Source organism: Cryptomeria japonica, chromosome 7 (assembly GCF_030272615.1).
Source record: "Cryptomeria japonica chromosome 7, Sugi_1.0, whole genome shotgun sequence".
Classification (NCBI taxonomy): domain Eukaryota; kingdom Viridiplantae; phylum Streptophyta; class Pinopsida; order Cupressales; family Cupressaceae; genus Cryptomeria; species Cryptomeria japonica.
Window position 1 is genome coordinate 131217843 of NC_081411.1, and position 6704 is coordinate 131224546.

The following is a 6704-nucleotide window of genomic DNA, read 5'->3' on the forward strand; positions in this document are numbered from 1 at the left end:
AAGGATATTAGATATAGTAGTTGAAAGTCTGATCAAATCTTTTTGGTGCTCGAGAAGGGTTAGTTCAGATAGATGGCAGGAGTTTGCTTAAGGGTAGAAGTTGACTATCATTGATAGAAGAATCAGTTGATGTACAAAGTGAGTAAATACCGATAGGGAATAGTTGAAGGAGAATGTCAAATGGTAGTTGGGAACCAGATCAAATCTGATTGCAGAAGTTTTGAACCTAAAGAAGGAAATGATGAATTTAATGTTGACAACTACTAGACTGTAGAACAGATGGAAGATCAAATTTTTTAGTGGCTTGAGAAGTGAAATTAATTTTGTATGATTGGAAGTTGTTGGTGCTAGAGTAAGAGACCATAAAAATATGATTTGGTAATCTATTTGAATAGTGATACAAAAAGAAGAACATATAAAATAGAGAAAAGTTTGTACAGAAGCTTGGGTGCACAATAGAGAGAAGGTGCAGAAGAGTGAGTGGGTGTGCACAAAAAAAGAGGAGAGCACACAAAGTGAAGCAACAGGGAGAAGAGAGGGAAAAAGAGAATAGAGAGCTAGAGTAGAATATAAAGAAAAAAGAGACTGAAAAGTGAGCAGAGGACGAAAAGGAAGAGTTGCAGATAGAGAGAGAGCAGTAGAGCCAGATGTTAGGAATTGCATGCAAAAAATATTAATTATATGCAGATAAATATTAAACACAGGAATGAAAAACACAAAAATAATAACAGCAAAGAGACAATATTTCACGTGGTTCACCTAATCTCGGGCTACATCCACTAAACAAAGAGTCCAATATTATTATCCAGTAAATCAAAACCGATTACAACTAGCAATCTCTTGCAACTCAATACTGCTACAAAATGCTATATGAAATTCTCTATAGCAAAAAACCCCTAACCCTTAGCGTTTTTATCAAGACTTATACATCGGTTATAAAATTAGGGTTACAACATGTCAACCAATAGAAAAATAACACCCGACACCTTTATAAAATAATAAAAGTGTTTTTGCCCTCGCGGGGTATTGCCCCTCGACCTCGCCCTATATCGCGACAGGGAGCGCGCAAGGGGAATTGCCTCTTGATCCCACCTTGGGGGTGCCGCCTCCAAATCCCTGTCGAAAACTATGGGGAAAAACCACACCGATAGAAGTAGGGAAAATTTAACCTCCGAGTCTGATTAGGCTCCATATAACAACACCAGAGGTGCAGAGTATATCAGAGTTACAAAATCTCATTTGTAACTTCAATTGTTATTGAAATCCATTCTAAATCATCTGAGTGGGTGCTTAGGTCAGGGGTTTGTGCTCCTTTGGGTTGGTGCTCATAAATCTCACGGGTTGGTTCTCCTTTGGGTTGGTGCCCATAAAAAGTTGTAACCAAAGTGTTCATATTTTGAGGCTGGATCAGAGCAGTAGACTCTAGCAACATTTCTCACCGAGGTTTTTCCCCACAGTGGGTTTTCCTCATACATTTGGTGTTATTTCAGATAGTTGTGTTTGTTTGATTAGAAAGTAAGATTTTTTTCTGGTTCACCCCCTCCTCTTAGTGGTCTATTTGTTTTCCTTCACTTTTGGACTAAAATATGTTACAAAAATCCTTATGATGATTATTATCCTTTATTTTAATTTCTTCATCACAACCTCTTTTGTTTTTCCATGTGGTGGCAATTCAAAAAAGATAAATTAAAAAATAATGTTTGTGATTCATGAATTTAGAAACTTGAACTTCTATTTAAGTGGCTTTTTCCATCTCCATACACTTTATTGAGTTAGCTTGTTAGTAATTCTGTGCATTAATTCTATGATAATCAAGCTCATGATGTCATATGCTCTTTTGAACTAATATATGGTAGAAAAAGATTCATAATGATGACTGCTCTTTATTTTAGCTACTTAATCATATTAATATTAAGATAATAATGGAGAAAGATGAATATGATGATCAAGTTCATCATGTGAGACTCTTTTGGACTAATATATGCTAGAAAAATCCTTATGATGATTATTATCTTTTATTTTCATTACTTCATCATAATTTCTCTTTTTCTTTTCATTTGGTGACAATTCAAAAGAATTATATTGAAACAACATTTGTGATTCATGAATTTGTATTAAAAACTTGAACTTCTATTTAAGTGGTCTTTTTACAATTCCATACAATTTATTGAATTAACTTGCTAGTAATTCTATACATTAAATTATTTGTTTCTACCTAATATTATTTTAACTATTTTATATCATAATTAATGTTTAAAATTCAATCTTTATTTTAAAGTACAAAACTACTCTTAAATTTTAAATACCCAACAATCAAACAATAAAAAATAATTTTATACGTGAAAACAATAAATAACTATCTAAAACATCAATTCAACTTTAACTATTAAACTTTAAATTAATATTTAAGAATAACCATTTAATATTACATAAATAAGGTTTAAAGGTGACATACATTGCATACATTGCACTGCTCCAATTATAATAGTAATAGTAATAGAAATAGTACGGGAACTTGCACACCTATACTCATACTATTTTCGGAATGGAGATACCCACTAGGTAGTAAGTACCTTGAACTGCGACGAAGATTATATACTTCATCTTATTCTACCATACTATAAATATACCCATACTGTCTTCGATCCAAAGACTGCAGCACTGTTAATCCATCCATAGTGGGCACGACCTCATATGATCAAGCAGAAGAAGACGAAGCAGCAGGCAAAACACAGCTGTAAAGAAAACAGTCTCGGATATTCCCATGCATTTTAAGATAACGTCGAAGCAAGCACTCCTTAGTAAAGCCAGCCTTTTCGAGCACCCTCTGCGAAGGCAGATTCTCAGGCAGCACCATGGCTTCTACACGTCTCAGCCCTGAATATCCGAGAACCCAGCTTGTACAGCACGCATGACAGCTTCAGTAGCAATGCCCACGCCCCAGTAGTTTCTGCTAACAGCATAGCCCAGCTCAGCACGACAGCTATGAATCCCAGTGCCCTGTCTGAGCACAACGTGACCCACAGCCTTATCATTGATACAGATGGCCCTGAACCACGGGTGAGGGATTATCACAGTCAATAAGAATTGCCTTGCTTTCCTTCGTGGCAAAGGCGTCCCATTTCATAAAGCGGGTGACTGCGTCGTCCCCCGCCCATCCATAGAAGTCATCGAGGTCACTCTCGCGGAATGGGCGTAGCGTAAGTTGCATGGATTCCGAGGCTGCTGGTCTGTAGCCATGCAACTGCTTCAGAGCATTGTGAAGTGACGCCAACTTTGCGCACACAATGTTGCGAATTGATGCCATGCTTGTGGATATGATTTGCAGGGCGGCGTGAAGACATGGGTGTTATGGGTGGGTTTTATAGACGTGGGGGAAGAGTTCTCTGACGTCGAGTGTTGCATATTTTTTTGCGCGTGGTCGGCATGGACGTTAAAGTTATGTGTGAATTTGTAGAACCGACCACGTTTGCGGCGTACCAACACGCAACTAGACTACTGATAAAAACGACTTTTTGTGTAAAATGGTCCTGGATGGATTGAAGCCTGCGGCTTTATATTCCAAAATGATAAACCAAAGTGCCCTTCCCCACGCGTTGCACAGTCTGTAAAGCATGGTTGCGTGACTGATATGAATAAAACAGAAAATAACTGAAACTATCCATATGCTTGATTGTGAAGGACCAGTGATCTATCAATTTGGCAGATACTAGTGCCTGAGTAACATGTCAAATCTAGATAATGTTAATCAATTTTGAGTGTCTTAAATCCTACATATTAAGTAACATGTCAAATCTAGATAATGTTAATCAATTTTAAGTGTTTAATATTCTTAAGTCTAGAAATGTATTCCTACTGTTATTACATACATTAAGCAACATATTAAGCTTAAAAAATATCAATCAACTTAAAATGTTTAACACTTTTAAATCTAAAAATGCAAACTTAATATGTATAATTTAAGACATTCCACTAATAACTTATATTGCAATATGAAAAACAGTTTTTCATATTCAATTCTCTCCGGTTTTTACAATATAAAAGACAGTCTATTGTAAATACGTTGGAGAAATGGAAAGGAGAGAATTTTATTAATATGAATTATGCAATGTCTTGAATATGGGTGGTCCCATAAACTATAGATGGTAACGTTTGCAATAAAACGAATAGAAAAACTGTAAACTGTGGAATGCCTTAAATAAGGTGGTCCCATAAACTAAAGATAGTAATGTGAGCAGTAAAATACATAAATAATTTGTGATCTGTGAATGGATGAGAGAAGGTTATTGATGTGAATTAAGGATACGCATTGATTGAAGATTGCAAATTGAGCATTAAAAAAAGTACGAGTTATTCGTTGGTTATGATTAATCCAATTTCAATCAGGTAGGTAAGAAAAAGGCTACGGGGGAAGGGTGAGAAAAGAATATAATAAATACAATTCCAAGCACTTTGGTGGTCAAAAGAGACACTTAAAGGTGTGAAGACATCTCTAACATGCCATGTCAATGAGCGCGAGTTTTCTCTCTCTTAAGGTATAGGTTTTAACAGATAATAGATCATTTTGGAGATCTTTAAATATGAAGGTTTTTATCAAAAAAAAATAGAAAACTTTGTAATTATAATCAGAAAAGTAATGAATCGTTATTTAAGTTAAAGGAAATGAGAAAGAAGAGTATGTGTGAATAATCTTAAGAATATATTGGGAAGCAAGTATTTTGATAATCAATTTTCAAAAGATAAAAATAGAAAAAAAATAAAAATGTTGAAATATTGAGAAAAATAGAATCAAGTATAAAAAACTCTTTACAAAAAAGAAAGAACTATCAAAATAAGATAAATTATAATAGAAAGCTACAAGATAGGAAAAGATAAATCAAATTCATATTCAACTCCTATAATTATGGACACAAATAGGACCAAGCTTCTTTTATTTAGTAAAGAAGCCAAGGATTTTGTTGAGAATTTATGTATGTTGGAACCTCATTGGAATAGAGGTAAGACTGATGGTGACTAGGCTTGATTGTATGAATTCATAGAAACTCTCAAAGATGAAGCCTCAAAATGGTGTATCAATGTGTGCCATAAGCCTGACAAGAAACAACAAGAAAGCAATGATTTATTTTTGATCAATTTTAATTACTTTCAATGTCTCAACCAAAAGTACAAAAAAATGAGGGAAATAAAAAAAGAAAGAATAAATTTGTGAAATAATATGAAAAAACTTAAATGTATGGCTGTAAATATAATAGAACCATAAATACAAAATTAAAGGATCAAATGGTTCAAATGTGAGTTTAGAACACAAATGTAGATTTATTGCAACATAAGGACACAAAGAGATAGAAAACAAAATGGTATCCCAACTTTGGATAAATGACTCTTGTGAGATTAGGCAATAGAGAAACTAAAATTAGAATTAGAAAATATTAAATTAAAATAGGTGTAGACACCTAAAACTATCTCATCACTAACATTATAATTATTCGTCTTATTAATTAAATAATTCTTTAATTATTTAATTAAGCGAATTCATATTCTTCCGAATTAATTTTAATAATCACATTTCAACATTACTAATTATTCAATTCCATCTTCATCAATTAATCATTTAACCTCTTCTTTACATTAATTAAATATTTATTATTTAATTAATTTTAAATTAATACCTTTAATTAAATAATCTTTACTATTTAATTAAATTCAAATTTTAACAATTAAATAACTTATTTAAATTATTTAATTAACTAATTCATTATTTTCAAATATTTAAATATTCAAAAGTTAAAATTCACCAAATTCTAATTTCAATTAATTTCAATAAAATGTGCATTTCATTTCATAATTTGAAAATCAAAATTCAACTCAAATGCAAATGAAATTTGAATTTCAAATCAATTTTCTACAACACATGTCAAAATCCTAACTAGCATTGACTTTCAATCTGATTGGGTGATCAATTCAGTCAACTTCCCAGTCAATTCAATTATCTCCTTAGTTAACTCCCCAATCACCTTTTCTAACTCCAAATAAGCTTTTTGGAATAGATCAATCAATTCAAATATCTCTTCAATCAACTTAGTTCACTGATCAATCTATTCAGTTCACTGATCAATCAATCCAGTTGACTCATCAATCAAATGAGTTTATCTATCAATCAATTCTGTCTCAAGAAATCTCAAAAATTGATCGATTTTGTTCCCAAACCAATCTTGAACATCCATTCCTCTCATTTAGAATCTATAAATTGAGCATCCATTTCTCAATTTCAATAATCATGAACTTCAAATCTTTGTACCATTGTGCAGGTTAACAAATGCAACACTGCGAGCCAACATTATGCAAGGAAGAGAAGAACAATGGAAGCCACAATGCAAATAGGGAGTTTTTCATTTGATTATCTAATTTGCAAGCTTTTATTGATTTACGTTTAGAATTTCTTAATTATTTTGGCTTTTCATGATTTCCCTTACTCCAATTAGCTTTATTTTGATGATTTTAACCATGAAAACAATGGCGAACCTGACTTGAACCCACAACAAACTAATTTTTCTTTCTATTTCCCGCGTTTACATAGATACGTATGAATATTTGCAATTGCACATAGGTTTTTGCATGCGTTCATATGTTATTTTGCATATGCTGAGATGGGGTTTCACATTCATTCTTCGGGAGTTTCACATGCGTTCCATGTTAAGGAAAGG

The 6704-nt window shown here is 32.9% G+C and overlaps 1 non-coding gene across 1 annotated transcript; it reads right to left on the reverse strand.

The window, feature by feature from the left end:
- Nucleotides 1-2456: 2456 nt before the first annotated feature.
- LOC131072302 (uncharacterized) lies at nt 2457-3307 on the reverse strand. The gene is made up of 2 exons (XR_009358449.1): nt 3181-3307; nt 2457-3122 (listed from the first exon to the last, which is right to left on the reverse strand). It is a non-coding gene; the product is annotated as an uncharacterized LOC131072302 (transcript).
- Between the last annotated feature and the right edge of the window lie 3397 nt (nt 3308-6704).